The 20,795-nt window shown below is 57.0% G+C and overlaps 1 protein-coding gene across 2 annotated transcripts in view; it reads right to left on the bottom strand.

Annotated features, from left to right (window-relative positions):
• The window catches only part of GALNT4 (polypeptide N-acetylgalactosaminyltransferase 4), a 105,802-nt gene that overhangs the window by 38,489 nt on the left and 46,518 nt on the right, over nt 1-20,795 (bottom strand). The window lies entirely within an intron of this gene.

The raw sequence follows: 20,795 nt of genomic DNA, 5'->3' as shown, positions 1-20,795 counted from the left end.
ACATCCCCACCAAAGCCGGCACCAACCAGCGGCACATCCCCACCAAAGCCGGCACCAACCAGCGGCACATCCCCACCAAAGCCGGCACCAACCAGCGGCACATCCCCACCAAAGCCGGCACCAACCAGCGGCACATCCCCACCAAAGCCGGCACCAACCAGCGGCACATCTCCACCAAAGCCGGCACCAACCAGCGGCACATCCCCACCAAAGCCGGCACCAACCAGCGGCACATCCCCACCAAAGCCGGCACCAACCAGCGGCACATCCCCACCAAAGCCGGCACCAACCAGCGGCACATCCCCACCAAAGCCGGCACCAACCAGCGGCACATCCCCACCAAAGCCGGCACCAACCAGCGGCACATCCCCACCAAAGCCGGCACCAACCAGCGGCACATCCCCACCAAAGCCGGCACCAACCAGCGGCACATCCCCACCAAAGCCGGCACCAACCAGCGGCACATCCCCACCAAAGCCGGCACCAACCAGCGGCACATCCCCACCAAAGCCGGCACCAACCAGCGGCACATCCCCACCAAAGCCGGCACCAACCAGCGGCACATCCCCACCAAAGCCGGCACCAACCAGCGGCACATCCCCACCAAAGCCGGCACCAACCAGCGGCACATCCCCACCAAAGCCGGCACCAACCAGCGGCACATCCCCACCAAAGCCGGCACCAACCAGCGGCACATCCCCACCAAAGCCGGCACCAACCAGCGGCACATCCCCACCAAAGCCGGCACCAACCAGCGGCACATCCCCACCAAAGCCGGCACCAACCAGCGGCACATCCCCACCAAAGCCGGCACCAACCAGCGGCACATCCCCACCAAAGCCGGCACCAACCAGCGGCACATCCCCACCAAAGCCGGCACCAACCAGCGGCACATCCCCACCAAAGCCGGCACCAACCAGCGGCACATCCCCACCAAAGCCGGCACCAACCAGCGGCACATCCCCACCAAAGCCGGCACCAACCAGCGGCACATCCCCACCAAAGCCGGCACCAACCAGCGGCACATCCCCACCAAAGCCGGCACCAACCAGCGGCACATCCCCACCAAAGCCGGCACCAACCAGCGGCACATCCCCACCAAAGCCGGCACCAACCAGCGGCACATCCCCACCAAAGCCGGCACCAACCAGCGGCACATCCCCACCAAAGCCGGCACCAACCAGCGGCACATCCCCACCAAAGCCGGCACCAACCAGCGGCACATCCCCACCAAAGCCGGCACCAACCAGCGGCACATCCCCACCAAAGCCGGCACCAACCAGCGGCACATCCCCACCAAAGCCGGCACCAACCAGCGGCACATCCCCACCAAAGCCGGCACCAACCAGCGGCACATCCCCACCAAAGCCGGCACCAACCAGCGGCACATCCCCACCAAAGCCGGCACCAACCAGCGGCACATCCCCACCAAAGCCGGCACCAACCAGCGGCACATCCCCACCAAAGCCGGCACCAACCAGCGGCACATCCCCACCAAAGCCGGCACCAACCAGCGGCACATCCCCACCAAAGCCGGCACCAACCAGCGGCACATCCCCACCAAAGTCCGCACCAACCAGCGGCACATCCCCACCTAAATCCGCACCAACCAGCGGCACATCCCCACCTAAATCTGCACCAAGCAGCAGTACATGCCCACCTAAGCCCGCAACAAGCAGCAGTACATGCCCACCTAAACCCGCACCAAGCAGCAGTACATCCCCACCTAAATATGCACCAACCAGCAGTACATCCCCACCTAAGCCCGCACCAATCAGCAGTACATCCCCTCCTAAACCAGCACCAACCAGCAGTACATCCCCACCTAAACCCGCACCAACCAGCAGTACATCCCCACCTGAGCCTGCACCAACCAGCAGTACATCCCCACCTATGCCTGCACCAACCAGCAGTACATCCCCACCTATGCCTGCTCCAACCAGCAGTACATCCCCACCTATGCCTGCACCAACCAGCAGTACATCCCCACCTATGCCTGCTCCAACCAGCAGTACATCCTCACCTATGCCTGCTCCAACCAGCAGTACATCCCCACCTATGCCTGCTCCAACCAGCAGTAACATCCCCACCTATGCCTGCTCCAACCAGCAGTACATCCCCACCAATGCCTGCTCCAACCAGCAGTACATCCCCACCTATGCCTGCTCCAACCACCAGTACATCCCCACCTATGCCTGCTCCAACCAGCAGTACATCCCCACCTATGCCTGCTCCAACCAGCAGTACATCCCCACCTATGCCTGCTCCAACCAGCAGTACATCCCCACCTATGCCTGCTCCAACCAGCAGTACATCCCCACCTATGCCTGCTCCAACCAGCAGTACATCCCCACCTATGCCTGCTCCAACCAGCAGTACATCCCCACCTATGCCTGCTCCATCCAGCAGTACATCCCCACCTATGCCTGCTCCAACCAGCAGTACATCCCCACCTATGCCTGCTCCAACCAGCAGTACATCCCCACCTATGCCTGCACCAACCAGCAGTACATCCCCACCTATGCCTGCTCCAACCAGCAGTACATCCCCACCTGAGCCTGCTCCAACCAGCAGTACATCCCCACCTGAGCCTGCACCAACCAGCAGTACATCCCCACCTGAGCCTGCACCTACCAGCAGTACATCCCCACCTGAGCCTGCACCAACCAGCAGTACATCCCCACCTGAGCCTGCACCAACCAGCAGTACATCCCCACCTGAGCCTGCACCAACCAGCAGTACATCCCCACCTGAGCCTGCACCAACCAGCAGTACATCCCCACCTGAGCCTGCACCAACCAGCAGTACATCCCCACCTATGCCTGCTCCAACCAGCAGTACATCCCCACCTATGCCTGCACCAACCAGCAGTACATCCCCACCTATGCCTGCTCCAACCAGCAGTACATCCCCACCTATGCCTGCACCAACCAGCAGTACATCCCCACCTATGCCTGCTCCAACCAGCAGTACATCCTCACCTATGCCTGCTCCAACCAGCAGTACATCCCCACCTATGCCTGCTCCAACCAGCCGTACATCCCCACCTATGCCTGCTCCAACCAGCCGTACATCCCCACCTATGCCTGCTCCAACCAGCCGTACATCCCCACCTATGCCTGCTCCAACCAGCCATACATCCCCACCTATGCCTGCTCCAACCAGCCGTACATCCCCACCTATGCCTGCTCCAACCAGCCGTACATCCCCACCTATGCCTGCTCCAACCAGCCGTACATCCCCACCTATGCCTGCTCCAACCAGCCGTACATCCCCACCTATGCCTGCTCCAACCAGCCGTACATCCCCACCTATGCCTGCTCCAACCAGCCGTACATCCCCACCTATGCCTGCTCCAACCAGCCGTACATCCCCACCTATGCCTGCTCCAACCAGCCGTACATCCCCACCTATGCCTGCTCCAACCAGCCGTACATCCCCACCTATGCCTGCTCCAACCAGCCGTACATCCCCACCTATGCCTGCTCCAACCAGCCGTACATCCCCACCTATGCCTGCTCCAACCAGCCGTACATCCCCACCTATGCCTGCTCCAACCAGCCGTACATCCCCACGTATGCCTGCTCCAACCAGCCGTACATCCCCACCTATGCCTGCTCCAACCAGCCGTACATCCCCACCTATGCCTGCTTCAACCAGCAGTACATCCCCACCTATGCCTGCTCCAACCAGCAGTACATCCCCACCTATGCCTGCTCCATCCAGCAGTACATCCCCACCTATGCCTGCTCCAACCAGCAGTACATCCCCACCTATGCCTGCTCCAACCAGCAGTACATCCCCACCTATGCCTGCTCCAACCAGCAGTACATCCCCACCTGAGCCTGCTCCAACCAGCAGTACATCCCCACCTGAGCCTGCACCAACCAGCAGTACATCCCCACCTGAGCCTGCTCCAACCAGCAGTACATCCCCACCTGAGCCTGCACCAACCAGCAGTACATCCCCACCTGAGCCTGCACCAACCAGCAGTACATCCCCACCTGAGCCTGCACCAACCAGCAGTACATCCCCACCTGAGCCTGCACCAACCAGCAGTACATCCCCACCTGAGCCTGCACCAACCAGCAGTACATCCCCACCTGAGCCTGCACCAACCAGCAGTACATCCCCACCTGAGCCTGCACCAACCAGCAGTACATCCCCACCTGAGCCTGCACCAACCAGCAGTACATCCCCACCTGAGCCTGCACCAACCAGCAGTACATCCCCACCTGAGCCTGCACCAACCAGCAGTACATCCCCACCTGAGCCTGCACCAACCAGCAGTACATCCCCACCTGAGCCTGCACCAACCAGCAGTACATCCCCACCTGAGCCTGCACCAACCAGCAGTACATCCCCACCTGAGCCTGCACCAACCAGCAGTACATCCCCACCTGAGCCTGCACCAACCAGCAGTACATCCCCACCTGAGCCTGCACCAACCAGCAGTACATCCCCACCTGAGCCTGCACCAACCAGCAGTACATCCCCACCTGAGCCTGCACCAACCAGCAGTACATCCCCACCTGAGCCTGCACCAACCAGCAGTACATCCCCACCTGAGCCTGCACCAACCAGCAGTACATCCCCACCTGAGCCTGCACCAACCAGCAGTACATCCCCACCTGAGCCTGCACCAACCAGCAGTACATCCCCACCTGAGCCTGCACCAACCAGCAGTACATCCCCACCTGAGCCTGCACCAACCAGCAGTACATCCCCACCTGAGCCTGCACCAACCAGCAGTACATCCCCACCTGAGCCTGCACCAACCAGCAGTACATCCCCACCTAAACCTAAACCAATCAGCAGTACATCCCCACCTAAGCCTGCACCAACCAGCAGTACATCCCCCACCTAAACCTGCACAAACCAGCAGTACATCCCCACCTAAACCTGCACCAACCAGCAGTACATCCCCACCTGAGCCCTCACCAACCAGCAGTACAGAGGCATCTGAACAAAACCCAGAGGAAGTGAGCGCCCCATCCCCACCTATGCCTGCACCAACCAGCAGTACATCCCCACCTATGCCTGCTCCAACCAGCAGTACATCCCCACCTATGCCTGCTCCAACCAGCAGTACATCCCCACTTATGCCTGCTCCAACCAGCCGTACATCCCCACCTATGCCTGCTCCAACCAGCCGTACATCCCCACCTATGCCTGCTCCAACCAGCCGTACATCCCCACCTATGCCTGCTCCAACCAGCCGTACATCCCCACCTATGCCTGCTCCAACCAGCCGTACATCCCCACCTATGCCTGCTCCAACCAGCCGTACATCCCCACCTATGCCTGCTCCAACCAGCCGTACATCCCCACCTATGCCTGCTCCAACCAGCCGTACATCCCCACCTATGCCTGCTCCAACCAGCCGTACATCCCCACCTATGCCTGCTCCAACCAGCCGTACATCCCCACCTATGCCTGCTCCAACCAGCCGTACATCCCCACCTATGCCTGCTCCAACCAGCCGTACATCCCCACCTATGCCTGCTCCAACCAGCCGTACATCCCCACCTATGCCTGCTCCAACCAGCCGTACATCCCCACCTACGCCTGCTCCAACCAGCCGTACATCCCCACCTACGCCTGCTCCAACCAGCCGTACATCCCCACCTACGCCTGCTCCAACCAGCCGTACATCCCCACCTAAGCCCGCACCAACCAGCAGTACATCCCCCACCTAAACCTGCACAAACCAGCAGTACATCCCCACCTAAGCCCGCAGCAACCAGCAGTACATCCCCACCTGAGCCCGCACCAACAAGCAGTACAGACGCATCTGAACAAAACCCGGAGGAAGTGAGCGCCCCCGCCCCCAACGGCTTCTCCATTACACGCCTGAAAATATGGAAACAACGCAGGCAACTCTGGTGGCGCAGGAGGTGTCAAAACTACCCCTACCTGTCCGACAGCAGACTGGAAACGCTGCACAAATCCATCCACTCAGCACGATCACAAATCACTGGCAACGCCCAAAAGTTTCGCAGAACCAGAGTCTAAGACTCAAACTACAGAACAAACCTTTGCAACATTAGAGGCCTCGCTACAAAGACACCAGACAAACAGAAACCCTACGGGGAAAAATAGGTGACCTGGAGAACAGACATCGCCGCAACACTTTGTTGGTATTCCCAAATCAGTGGGTAACAACCAGCTCGCTGCCTACCTGGTAAAAGACCTCACGCAGGTCCTAGAATGGGACAACATGGCGCCGTGCAGCCAACATGGAGAACACGTAAAACATTTCTCCTGTTATATAAAGGTGATGAACAAACAGGCGTGTAAAATAAACACCGTTGCTGTTCCACGTGGCAAGCGGCGTCAGAATAACCAGCCAACTCCAGAGTTTTATGGACCGCGGTCTCCGGGCTCTCTCATGCGACCCTATTGTAACTGCATATAGCTATGCGTATCTCGCTTCTGTATCATGTTGTAGTAAGCAGCCATTAACTTGCACTGTGCCGCTTGCACATATTGCACAAAATACATGTGCAAGATAAATGGCAGCATGTTCTATGTTGGCGCGTATTACTTGTTCATTGCATACTTGCGGCGAATGTGTATCTCCGGCCATCTGAGCCCGGCCTAAGCTGTATGGCACCAGGTTTCATTATCTTCAGATACTAGGACACTGCAGTGAGCAGAGAGCGTGAGCAGCAGCGATCGCTGGTCTGCCGGTTTCTTCAGTGGGAGCGGCCACGTCCATATACGTGACTACCTCGTTCTTGGAGCCGTACTCTTCACAGTAGAGCAAGGTATAAATCTGGTGCCGCCACATCTGCACAGACCCACAGAATGAGGTTACCGTGCTGCACCGTGAACACCGGAAAGGAGAAGTCACCAACATCCCACTCCAACGAAACAGCTAAAAAGGCAGCGTCAAAAATCGCTACTCGAATATGAAATACTGCAAGAAATAAATGCTGTCCGTTATCGGTAAACCAGCAACGGTCGCATGAATACTGCGGCACACCTTTAAGGATTCCACAGCGACAGGGCTTTTTATATAGTTTATACAGCTCCCCAAAAATCAACATACTTCCCAGCACCACGGCGGGCAGCAGGCCGGATGACGTCCCGTGAACCTACACTGGCTTCCAGTGTAAAAGCCTCAGCAGGTTTACAGGAAGTCACTGATGACATTCCTGCCGGCCTCCCATTGGCTGCAGCGGTCACATGGGTAAAACAATTCACGCGACTGCTGCAGCTGATGTAAATAAAAGACCATAGCAGCACGAGGCAATGGGAAGCAGCGCTCAGTGCGAGGTGACTAGTGTGTTTTTTGGCTTTTTAAAAAATTCCTTATGTTACACATGACAAACAAGGCCGCTGGGCAGAATATGTTCAACGCCTCATTTTATGGGGCCCGCTGGCCGTTCACTAAAATAACAGAAATTCTATTCATCCGGCCCATAGTCGCTGCTGAATCGGAGACCGCTGACCTCTCCCGGATGGCGTCTGCACCGAAGTAGGAGGCCAGCGGTCACCGACTCAGCAGCTGCTGCTGACAGATCAAGGTGGATCATGATACTCGGCACTAGATTTTTGACCGGTAGGAACATAAAAACTGATCTTTTGTACGTATATTAGATATAAAATATTTTTGTTTCGGTATAATCTAATATTAATGACCTTCATAAGATATATCGAATGGCATATCATAGATTACCACTGCAGTGGAGAGAGAATGCATTTGCATTTCCCGCTTTCACATGACTTAGTTTAGCTATGATGACCTTTATACCAGTGAATATCATTAATTTCATATATTTTTAGGATTTTATAACCTAGATTACTAATTAATGAATCAGCGGGTTACATAATATATTGTGATATTAGAGATGACTATGGCTACAGGTCAGTCACGCATATGGTATCTAAAATGCATTATTATGGTATTATACATCTTTCTTTACAGTTTTTTTTCCTTTTTTTCCTTTTTCCAATCAAGCAAAACCAATTTGAATTAAAGTACGATAGAACCAATAAGCCAATTTATAGAAACCCTGCCATTTTTGTGGTGTATATAATGTATCTGTTCCTGTAATTTATTTATATTATAGGACACATAAATAGTGTTATATTTAGATTGAATATTCAGTGATATATCACACACTTTACGGCAATACGGCGCTCAGAATGGGAATAGAGCTGACGGCCCGATAACCCCAAATGTACTGTAAGGGGTTAATTTTCAGGTGTTTTTAATGAGTTAACATATAAGGAAACAGGATGCGATGCAAGAAGGAGGTGAACAAAAGGCTTTGGAACTGAACGGCGTTCTCCGTGCGCATCCTGAACCATAGCAGGAAATAGACTCACACAAATCCGTGTTCCCAAGTCTCCATATATCCTCTACAAGATGAGCCAGCAGGACTGGCGGTAGAAGGACGTGTGGAGATTCCTGCAATTACATCGTATGAGAGCGCGGACAATAGCAGTAAGGGGAGACGAACAAGGCGGGGTAAAGCCTGTAGTAATGCTGCCTGGCCAGTAGGGGGGGGGGTGCTATTGGCCTCTGGCTGGGCAGAAGCCCTGAGACTACTAGTACCACTGATGCACCTATGGGGGAGTCACTGTCACTACCGGTGCCACTATGGGGGGGGGGGGGGGGGTCACTGTCACTACTGGTGCTACTATGGGGGTTACCATTATGGCTCATTCTCATAGGCATAAGCGCATTTTGATTATGCAAATACCCTGCGTATTTACGCAAACAAAAGTCGCTCATACCCATGTTCCCCGGCTGCTCCAGCGTGTTTTCATGCACACCAAAACACTTTTTTTTTGCGTGCGCAAATACAAAGAGAAAAAAACAACACAGATGGGCACATTAAAATAGCGTGCGAGAACGAAGTGAATACGTAGGTTTTCTGCGTATTTGCGCCCACCCATTCACTTCCACGGCTTATCGCAGGGCATAATGAGCACCACAAGAGGTTATGCTGTGTATTTTTTCATGCGGCTGCACATCGCTCATGTGAACGACCCACTGAATTCAATAGGTTATAGTCAGTGTATTATGCACGTACGCTCATGTGAACGAAACCGCAGTGTACAGTTCACATCCGCCCTTAGAGAGCGCCCTCAACCCACGGCCACCATTATTTGGGGACTCAGAGAACCTGTTTAACTGGAAACCTACTTAATATTCTGTATGTGTGCAGAAATAGCAACAGCACTACCCAGTCCTGACAATAGAACTAATTGAATAGAACTTCCATTACTCATCAGATGAAGGAAACAGCAGTGAGAGTTTTAGTACATCGGATAAGAGCGGCTGTTAATAAACAGTGTTAGATTGCAGCATAACAGGTCAAACTGGAAGAGCAGCTCGTGGGCACCCTGGGAGTACGCAACAAGCCGGCAGCCCGCGTGGTGGGATCACTAGCCCGCGAGGTAGGATCGCCAGCCCGCGACGACGCCGCCACGGGCAGCCACCTCGTGGGCACCCCGCGAGGCCGCCACGGGCCGCCACCTCGTGGGCGCCCCGGGAGGACGCAACACGCCGGCGCCCCGGGAGGACGCAACACGCCGGCGCCCCGGGAGGACGCAACACGCCGGCGCCCCGGGAGGACGCAACACGCCGGCGCCCCGGGAGGACGCAACACGCCGGCGCCCCGGGAGGACGCAACACGCCGGCGCCCCGGGAGGACGCAACACGCCGGCGCCCCGGGAGGACGCAACACGCCGGCGCCCCGGGAGGACGCAACACGCCGGCGCCCCGGGAGGACGCAACAAGCCGGCGCCCCGGGAGGACGCAACAAGCCGGCGCCCCGGGAGGACGCAACAAGAAGGCGCCCCGGGAGGACGCAACACGCCGGCGCCCCGGGAGGACGCAACACGCCGGCGCCCCGGGAGGACGCAACACGCCGGCGCCCCGGGAGGACGCAACACGCCGGCGCCCCGGGAGGACGCAACACGCCGGCGCCCCGGGAGGACGCAACACGCCGGCGCCCCGGGAGGACGCAACAAGCCGGCGCCCCGGGAGGACGCAACAAGAAGGCGCCTCGAGGGCACCCCGGGAGGACGCAACAAGCCGGCAGCCCGCGTGGTGGGATCACTAGCCAGCGAGGTAGGATCGCCAGCCCGCGGGCACCCCGCGAGTACGCGTGGTAGGATCGCCAGCCAGCGAAGACGCCACCACCTCGGGGGCACCCCGCGAGGACGCCACAAGCCGCCACCTCGGGGGCACCCCGCGAGGACGCCAAAAGCCGCCACCTCGGGGGCACCCCGCGAGGACGCCACAAGCCGCCACCTCGGGGGCACCCCGCGAGGACGCCACAAGCCGCCACCTCGGGGGCACCCCGCGAGGACGCCACAAGCCGCCACCTCGGGGGCACCCCGCGAGGACGCCACAAGCCGCCACCTCGGGGGCACCCCGCGAGGACGCCACAAGCCGCCACCTCGGGGGCACCCCGCGAGGACGCCACAAGCCGCCACCTCGGGGGGAGGACGCAACAGGCCGGCACCCCGTGGGCCCCCCGGGGAGGACGCAACAGGCCGGCACCCCGTGGGCCCCCGGGGAGGACGCAACAGGCCGGCACCCCGGGGAGGACGCAACAGGCCGGCACCCCGGGGAGGACGCAACAGGCCGGCACCCCGGGGAGGACGCAACAGGCCGGCACCCCGGGGAGGACGCAACAGGCCGGCACCCCGGGGAGGACGCAACAGGCCGGCACCCCGGGGAGGACGCAACAGGCCGGCACCCCGGGGAGGACGCAACAGGCCGGCACCCCGGGGAGGACGCAACAGGCCGGCACCCCGGGGAGGACGCAACAGGCCGGCACCCCGGGGAGGACGCAACAGGCCGGCACCCCGGGGAGGACGCAACAGGCCGGCACCCCGGGGAGGACGCAACAGGCCGGCACCCCGGGGGGACGCAACAGGCCGGCACCCCGGGGGGACGCAACAGGCCGGCACCCCGGGGGGACGCAACAGGCCGGCACCCCGGGGGGACGCAACAGGCCGGCACCCCGGGGGGACGCAACAGGCCGGCACCCCGGGGGGACGCAACAAGCCGGCACCCCGGGAGGACGCAACAAGCCGGCACCTCGTGGGCACCCCGGGAGGACGCAACAAGCCGGCACCCCGGGAGGACGCAACAAGCCGCCACCCCGTGGGCAACCCGGGAGGACGCAACAAGCCGGCACCCCGGGAGGACGCAACAAGCCGGCACCCCGGGAGGACGCAACAAGCCGGCACCCCGGGAGGACGCAACAAGCCGCCACCCCGGGAGGACGCAACAAGCCGCCACCCCGTGGGCAACCCGGGAGGACGCAACAAGCCGGCACCCCGGGAGGACGCAACAAGCCGCCACCTCGTGGGCAACCCGGGAGGACGCAACAAGCCGGCACCCCGGGAGGACGCAACAAGCCGCCACCTCGTGGGCACCCCGCGACGCCGCCACCTCGTGGGCACCCGGGGAGGACGCAACAGGCCGGCACACCGGGGAGGACGCAACAGGCCGGCACCCCGTGGGCCCCCGGGGAGGACGCAACAGGCCGGCACCCCGTGGGCCCCCGGGGAGGACGCAACAGGCCGGCACCCCGTGGGCCCCCGGGGAGGACGCAACAGGCCGGCACCCCGTGGGCCCCCGGGGAGGACGCAACAGGCCGGCACCCCGTGGGCCCCCGGGGAGGACGCAACAGGCCGGCACCCCGTGGGCCCCCCGGGAGGACGCAACAAGCCGGCACCCCGGGGGGACGCAACAAGCCGGCACCTCGGGGGGACGCAACAAGCCGGCACCTCGTGGGCACACCGGGAGGACGCAACAAGCCGGCACCTCGGGAGGACGCAACAAGCCGCCACCTCGTGGGCACCCCGGGAGGACGCAACAAGCCGGCACCTCGGGAGGACGCAACAAGCCGCCACCTCGTGGGCACCCCGGGAGGACGCAACAAGCCGCCACCTCGGGAGGACGCAACAAGCCGCCACCTCGTGGGCACCCCGGGAGGACGCAACAAGCCGCCACCTCAGGAGGACGCAACAAGCCGCCACCTCGTGGGCACCCCGGGAGGACGCAACAAGCCGCCACCTCGGGAGGACGCAACAAGCCGCCACCTCGTGGGCACCCCGGGAGGACGCAACAAGCCGCCACCTCGGGAGGACGCAACAAGCCGCCACCTCGTGGGCACCCCGGGAGGACGCAACAAGCCGCCACCTCGGGAGGACGCAACAAGCCGCCACCTCGTGGGCACCCCGGGAGGACGCAACAAGCCGCCACCTCGTGGGCACACCGGGAGGACGCAACAAGCCGGCACCTCGGGAGGACGCAACAAGCCGCCACCCCGTGGGCAACCCGGGAGGACGCAACAAGCCGGGAACCCCGGGAGGACGCAACAAGCCGCCACCTCGGGAGGACGCAACAAGCCGCCACCTCGGGAGGACGCAACAAGCCGCCACCTCGTGGGCACCCCGGGAGGACGCAACAAGCCGCCACCCCGGGAGGACGCAACAAGCCGCCACCCCGTGGGCAACCCGGGAGGACGCAACAAGCCGGCACCCCGGGAGGACGCAACAAGCCGCCACCTCGTGGGCACCCCGCGACGCCGCCACAGGCCGGCACCTCGTGGGCACCAGGGGAGGACGCAACAGGCCAGCACACCGGGGAGGACGCAACAGGCCGGCACCCCGTGGGCCCCCGGGGAGGACGCAACAGGCTAGCACACCGGGGAGGACGCAACAGGCCGGCACCCCGTGGGCCCCCGGGGAGGACGCAACAGGCCGGCACCCCGTGGGCCCCCCGGGGGGACGCAACAGGCCGGCACCCCGTGGGCCCCCCGGGGGGACGCAACAGGCCGGCACCCCGTGGGCCCCCCGGGGGGACGCAACAGGCCGGCACCCCGTGGGCACCCAGGGGGGACGCAACAGGCCGGCACCCCGTGGGCACCCAGGGGGGACGCAACAAGCCGGCACCCCGTGGGCACCCCGTGGGCACCCCGGGGGGACGCAACAAGCCGGCCCCCCGTGGGCACCCCGGGGGGACGCAACAAGCCGGCACCTCGTGGGCACCCCGTGGGCACCCCGGGGGGACGCAACAAGCCGGCCCCCCGTGGGCACCCCGGGGGGACGCAACAAGCCGGCACCTCGTGGGCCCCCCGGGGGGACGCAACAAGCCGGCACCTCGTGGGCCCCCCGGGGGGACGCAACAAGCCGGCACCTCGTGGGCCCCCCGGGGGGACGCAACAAGCCGGCACCTCGTGGGCCCCCCGGGAGGACGCAACAAGCCGGCACCTCGTGGGCCCCCCGGGAGGACGCAACAAGCCGGCACCTCGTGGGCCCCCCGGGAGGACGCAACAAGCCGGCACCTCGTGGGCCTCCCGGGAGGACGCAACAAGCCGGCACCTCGTGGGCACCCCGGGAGGACGCGTGGTAGGATCGGCAGCCTGCGAGCACCCTGTGAGTACACAACAAGCAGTCAGCCTGCGGGCACTCTGGGAGTACGCCACAAGCCGGCAGCCTATGGGCACCCTGGAAGTACGCATGGTAGGATCAGCAGCCTGTGGCACTCTGGGAGTAAAAATGTGCTCTTACAACAAGTAAGAGGAGTCAGTTTTTATTTAAATAAAGTCAGCAATAAAATGTATTTCAAGGAGCCCCTTCATCAGTTCCATGGGATAGTAGACAGCGGTTAGAGGAGGAGAGACATTACTGCTGGAGCTGAAAGCACATAACTCCAAGCAGATCTGAGCTGTGACTGAGATCACATGACCATCTGAGGAAGAGAAGGCCAGGAGAGTCACACAGAAGGGAATAACCAACCAAGGTAACAGCAGCCCATTAAGGCCTCATTCACACGGGCTACAAAAACTCAAAAGCCTGCAAGAATCCATTGGAAACAATGAGCTTCACACACGAGTTTTGTAGCCCGTGTGAACGAGGCCCTATATACGCGGCCTACTTGTGTGGGACCCCCTTCCCCCCAGACTGGTCATCCCGGATCATACTCCATACAGCAGAGAGCCGGATGGCGAGGCGCTCATCATCTCACACACAAACAAAAGCACTCCAAGGGGCATCATTTACGGTCTTCCTCATCAGTAGGGGACCTACTGAATTTGGCAGAGGGGCGATAAATTACACAACATCGGCATTTCTCATAACACAATTATAATTTGCAGACGTAAATGAATGAAGACGTGAAAACCAAAGTTCAGGAATATTTGTTAAAACGATAGGTGATATAACTCTGGTCTTAATGCCATTCAGGGTTAATTGGTGGAAATAATGTATACATTGTGACTACAGAAAAAATGGATTATGAAATAGAGAGTATATAAACTGCAAGACACCTGTCTTATCACTCAAACTAGGGGTTCCCGACTTGGGCGTCTGGTCTCCCCGCACCGGTTTTCTGTTTGTAAATGCCAGCAGACACCGTGTATGGGCAGCTGTACTGCGTGTGCCCACGTATCTCATGCCCACGGCCATGCGCAGTGTGACAATGTCTTTTCTTTTGAATCCCAGCTCTGTTTCGTACCGAGCTGCGTATATAATCGCCGCCCATACATCATGTATTGCGTATGGACAGTGCTACATACGCTGCCCGTACAAACATATAGGGTTTGCGCTGCGTTGTACAGTATCTGCAGTGTGTGAACACTCATGTGCATAGATCAATGATAGTCCATTGACCTTCATCGACTCCATTCGCCACATGAGGCACCGTGGAATCCCCAACCCCCTCCCCCCCCCGCCCCCCATGGACATGAACCCATAATTGTCAGGGATTTGCAAAAACATGAACAATTATATTGGCCCCTCGTCATCTTTCACATGGATCCGCTACAGCATGAGGTATGGACATCTGTCTTTTCATTTGTCCCGGGCCCCATCATCCAGGCCCGACTAGATCGGTCCCGGGCCCCATCATCCAGGCCCGACTAGATCGGTCCCGGGCCCCATCATCCAGGCCCGACTAGATCGGTCCCGGGCCCCATCATCCAGGCCCGACTAGATCGGTCCCGGGCCCCATCATCCAGGCCCGACTAGATCGGTCCCGGGCCCCATCATCCAGGCCCGACTAGATCGGTCCCGGGCCCCATCATCCAGGCCCGACTAGATCGGTCCCGGGCCCCATCATCCAGGCCCGACTAGATCGGTCCCGGGCCCCATCATCCAGGCCCGACTAGATCGGTCCCGGGCCCCATCATCCAGGCCCGACTAGATCGGTCCCGGGCCCCATCATCCAGGCCCGACTAGATCGGTCCCGGGCCCCATCATCCAGGCCCTACTAGATCGGTCCCGGGCCCCATCATCCAGGCCCTACTAGATCGGTCCCGGGCCCCATCATCCAGGCCCTACTAGATCGGTCCCGGGCCCCATCATCCAGGCCCTACTAGATCGGTCCCGGGCCCCATCATCCAGGCCCGACTAGATCGGTCCCGGGCCCCATCATCCAGGCCCGACTAGATCGGTCCCGGGCCCCATCATCCAGGCCCGACTAGATCGGTCCCGGGCCCCATCATCCAGGCCCGACTAGATCGGTCCCGGGCCCCATCATCCAGGCCCGACTAGATCGGTCCCGTGTCTTATCTAGGCCCGAGTATATCTGTCCGGTGTCTTATCATCTAGGCCCGAGGATTTTTAATTAAAATGACAAAATGTAGGGAACATGTGGCTGAGAAAAACATTCGCCAGGTGCCCAACATCTGGAAACTCTGCCAGGTGCCAAAAATGTCAAGGTGAGAACGACTCAACACCATTTCTTAAAGAGCCACTCTGGTGATTTTTTAAATTCATTCATTCTGCAGCTATTCCCCCAGTATGTATAAGTGGGCTAGTATTAGCTTGCTTGGTTAGTTAGTCCTACTGTCTGAAGCTCCGCCCTCTTCTTCCTCAGATGGTCATGTGATCCAGCTCAATTTACTTAAAGTTGTGTTTGCTTTCTAGTCAATTTCTCAGTCTGTGTGCTGCTGTTACACAGGGCTTAGCTGCAGGGGGCGCAGGCAATCCTGATATAGTTACTGATGGTAATCACACAGATCCTGTCACACAGGTATAATAGAGGAGATTACAGCTCATCCTCCTGACTGTATACTTATGGCCTGTGGTTTAATTATGATTAGCTCCTACAGTCTTTTAAATAAACGGTTCCTCCCTGCAGAAAAATAGTATAACTGTGCTGATGCATTATGGGATAGATGTGAAAGACAGACCAAAATCTTTCAGCATGAAGATGGTGGCTGATTAGGGGCTCCACTACTGGGAAGTGGCTGGAATACACGGAGGAGACCTCCAGAGTAAGGGGCCATCAGGCGAGGGGGCAGAGATTCAAAAATATGTTTTAGTTGGAATGGCCCTGAAAATACAATAGAATATAGTATCAAAATGACACAACCAGGGGCGGCGCACAGGAGCGTAGGCATAAAACGTGGCGTGTATAAGCTAGCGTGTTACTGCTGTCTGAGCCGGCGGTGTACAGGCATATCACTGCACTGGGCCCGGCAGCTATCTCACGCCCGACGTCATGTGCCATCTGTTTTTTTTATTTCCTGCTCTGTAGCTTAGAGACGTTGCATAAAAACCCTCCACATCCACAAGGCACATATACAGCATTTATTACGCGCCCACTGAGAACAGCGGGGCCCCATCAAGTGTACTCGACAGTCAACTAGAACATTCGGCCCCCTTTTTTTTTTACGCAACAAGTACAAAAAACACACGTACCACATCCATAACGCCCCATACTACGTCGAGCACTGTAAGTTCCATTAAAGAAAAAAAAAAAACTAAAGAGGAAAAATGCCATAATAGATGTTTTCTGTTCACCTGGCTTCACCAAAACAGGGATAAGTAGCAATGGAGCGATCATATACACCTCACACTGGTCTTAATAAAAACTAGAAGTCATCCTGTACGGATCAATTGACGTTCAGGAGGGAGATCCGCATGGGATCTGGGAGCGTTCTGGTGTTATACAGTAGGTTTATGTGGGATCATAATGTATACAGCTATGGTGATTAAAAGGTTAATGAACTTGGCTCTCAGGTCATTCTGTCAGGTAATAGTTGGTGATGGTCTCCTGCTGCGATTGGCCGGGGTGTCGTTGCCAGGCTGTTTTGAGGTAAAGCTGGCAGCGGGCATTGATTGGTGGCCTAAAAGAGCGGGAAGCTCTGCCCGTTGCTGGGCAGGAGTGGTGTGGTGGAAGCCTATGCGATTGGATAACGGGAGTGGAGGGGGCTGTGAACAGAGGGCATTTAAGTAATCAGCAAAGAGGTCCCGGGCATCTTTGGCTGTAAAGCAGCTTCCCTCCCTCCCTCCCTCCCTGTAGGCTGTGGCGGTTGATTGATGGGGATTTGTAGCCCGCATTAGGCGGGTGGGCAAGGGGACTTGGGGATTGTGGTTGGTTTTAGCGCGTCTTAAAGACGGTATTTATTATTAATGGTTTTGTTTCATTTGATCCCCAAGTGTTAATAAAATCCCATCAATAAAGACCGCGGCCTTTTTATTCCAACCTGGTTGTCCGTGTTTTATTTATCTATTATTAAAGGGTTAAGTTGGTGAGGATGTTGTAGCAAAGGTAGGTTAAGGAGAGCGTAAGATTCCATGAAAAACAACAAGCCTGAATACAGTTCTTTCAGCCAAAAAATAAATCTTGAAATGTGACATCACACTTTTTTTTTTTTTTTTAACAAAAAAGTATATTGTGCAAAAGAAGTGAAACAAAAAAACAAACAAAAACAAGTATATAACAATTTGGTGTTGTCATAATCCAAATGACCTATAGAATAGATTATCTACTGAGGACAGGTCATTAGTATAGATGGTAGACAGGGGTCCACCGCACTGATCCCCGCTGATCAGCTGCGCCACCACATTATGGAAAGCGGTTTTGGTAGAGCAGGCAACTCCCATGGAATTCAATGCAATAGCAACCAAGGCTGCTGCGCTACGGTCAGTGTAATAGGCTTCCTGCACTTTCCATAGGGACACCAGTGTCTGTAATCAGCTGATCGGGAAAGACCCAAGCAGAAAACCCCACAATGTTCTATTGATGACCTGCCCTGAGGACAAGGCCTAAATAGAAAAAAATAAATAAAAGAAAGTTTTGGACAACTCCTTTAAGCCTTTAACCAATATTATTTGTATGGCATGGAAAGCTGCGTGTATACTGGAGCATTACTAGTAGGATTATTCCTATGGTATGGATGACATTTCCTCGCCTCACATCACTCCGTCTGTCTAACACAATGGCGCTCTGTACGGCTTTTCAGCGACACCAGGGATCAGCAGAGACGGGACTAAACACAATGGATGAGATTCACTAAGCTGGATACATCACAGCTCTGCCTCCCTTGGTACCAGAACATCGGTGTCCATGCATCCCATTTATTAGGTCTTAGACGCTTTCTGCGGTGCGCTGAGAAATGAGGCGGAGCCTAAATGTAACAACATGTGCAAAGTATTCCAAACAATAGCGGGTGTAAAGTTAGACAGACGTGCCTAAGAGATGCAACAATGTATCATCCAGCAGGATACGGCAGCCTCGTCACATGGTTTAGTCTCAGTTTACACCATTATTCGTAAATCTGTTCCACTTGTTTTAGGCCGTATTGAGCGAATAGATTTTGTAAAAATAACAAAACATCCGAACACCATGGGAAAAAGATCAGAAAAAAAATAAAAAAACAGAAATATTTCCATTTTTAATGAAAACCCATTGAAATCAACGGGGAACAAGATAGAATGGTTTAATCCTGTTTATTTCCATTTCTCTGCTGCTCTACCGGAAACGATGAAGCGACAGACGCCGGTGTGGACGAGCCCCGAGCACGACAGCCCCATCGACAGCTATTTTCCACTCTCCGCAGAGCTGCAGGCAACAAGAGACTACAGTGCGGGTGGAGCAACGATTACACACGACCCGAGTATGACAGCATGGGCCTTGTAGGAACACCATGACAACCCGTCTAGACACACACTTATTTTACTGCTAACATGTGTGAATGTCCCCATGAGACCGCCCTCATAACATGCTGTATTTCAACAATTAAAGCCACTTTCCATGTTTGCAACTCTTTTTTAGTATCCCATTGCATCCTTAGCAGAAACTACACTTTCAGTAAACGTTTGACATATCAGACACATATCAAAAGTATCTATCAGTAGGGACCCTCTGCCAAGACCCCCGATAGCTAAAATGAGGGGGCGTCAGCACTCACCCGAGCGCTGTGCCCCCTATGCCATCTTTGCCGTTTTTCAGCTGCTTCCGTCAGTTGAATATGACCCACATAGAAGTGTCAGAGGCTTATAGAAAGCGCTGTACACCTCTGTAGGGCCATCTACAGCTGCTGGGAGGGGAAGGGGGGGGGGGGGGGGGGGTTCATCTCGCATTTTAGATACGTTAGAGCACAAACTGGCTGTAAAGGTTTATAGACAATTTAAGTTAATACTTTACTTGTCCTGGACTGCCCAGAAAGTCGTAGAGAGGATAGAAAGACAAGACAGCCCACGTAAATCAACACCCTGTTCTATTAAAAAAGACTTAAGGCCCAATGTCCACGGGCGGACCGGCGTCCGCATGCGCAAGCCCGCAGCAGAGTCTGACCCTGCCCACGACACTGCTTACCAGTCCGGATCTTCTATTTTCTTCACTGTGGATGTGTGTGGAAGTGCCAGCCGCCACGCCGCCGCACATGCGCAGTGGAGTTCTTTTTTTAAACTCCTGCTCCCGCAGATCAGACAGCTTCCATTGACTAAAAGCCGTCCGCGCGGGAAACGCACTGAAATGGATCATGCTGCGATTTGTTTTCCAGACCAAAAGGTCCGCAAAACACATCCGCATGCTTTAGTTCATGTGCGGATGCCTGTGTTTCTCTAGGGGCGGCTTGATTTGCGAATCTTTCACACAGATTCCTCAAATGAGACCCACCCGTGGACATTGAGTTACTACTAATGATCTCCCTGATGCGAGACCCCCATAGCTCCTGTTAACACTCTGATACAGAACATTTATGTAAATGGAATCAGAAGTTTTGTTGCACATCAAGAATGTTCTCCGCCTCAGATGTCAGTATGACCCCCTTTGTCACCGGACACACATGGAGCCTCTAGTCAAGTTCCTGCCATAAACCATGACTGACTGAAGCAATGGGATGGCGCAGATCATGTTGGGCAGTAAGGGGGCATGTAGACTAACACTCCCCCAGAGGGGCGGGGGGGGGGGGGGGGGGGGGGGGAAATCACAAGGCGTGAGGTCCAGGAAATATGGAGGTCAAGAAAGAAGTCCACTATCACCACCAGCTGTAGGCCAATCTGTTTTGGTAGTCACCTATTGAGCCGTTGGAAGATGAAACCTGCGGCAGAAGCCATATCTGTAGCGTCCAGGTATGAAATCCCCAGGATTGTTTTCTAGTGGAATAAGAAGAGGCCGGACGCTTCCCTAGAGGTTCTAGTGCAGAACACCTTCTCCGCGGGGAGTCACACATACGCTCCACCAAGATGGGTAGGTTTCCCCTCCCCCACACTCTGACATTACATTTGGTAACTGTGCGGTTTCATCTCTAAAGACTCCGTGACACCATTCTCACAGAAAGAACGTCGCCGCGCTTTGTCGTACGGTTTCAGGTCTGTAACAATTGCATCTGGTATGGATGACATTGCAAACGATTGCGCAGAATCTTCCACACAGTCAGCGGTGGGGGTCCTCGTTGCCCCTAGCAACCAATCACAGCGCAGCATTCATTTTACATGAGCAGCCTGAGAAGTGTAAGCTGCACTGTGATTGGTTCCTGTGGACAACAAGGACGTCTTAGTGTTAGACAGTTTTGGTAAAT

Source organism: Eleutherodactylus coqui, chromosome 9 (genome assembly GCF_035609145.1).
Source record: "Eleutherodactylus coqui strain aEleCoq1 chromosome 9, aEleCoq1.hap1, whole genome shotgun sequence".
In the NCBI taxonomy this organism is placed as follows: Eukaryota; Metazoa; Chordata; class Amphibia; order Anura; family Eleutherodactylidae; genus Eleutherodactylus; species Eleutherodactylus coqui.
Note: the sequence above shows the minus strand (reverse complement) of the source record. Positions and strands in the feature narration are given on the sequence as shown.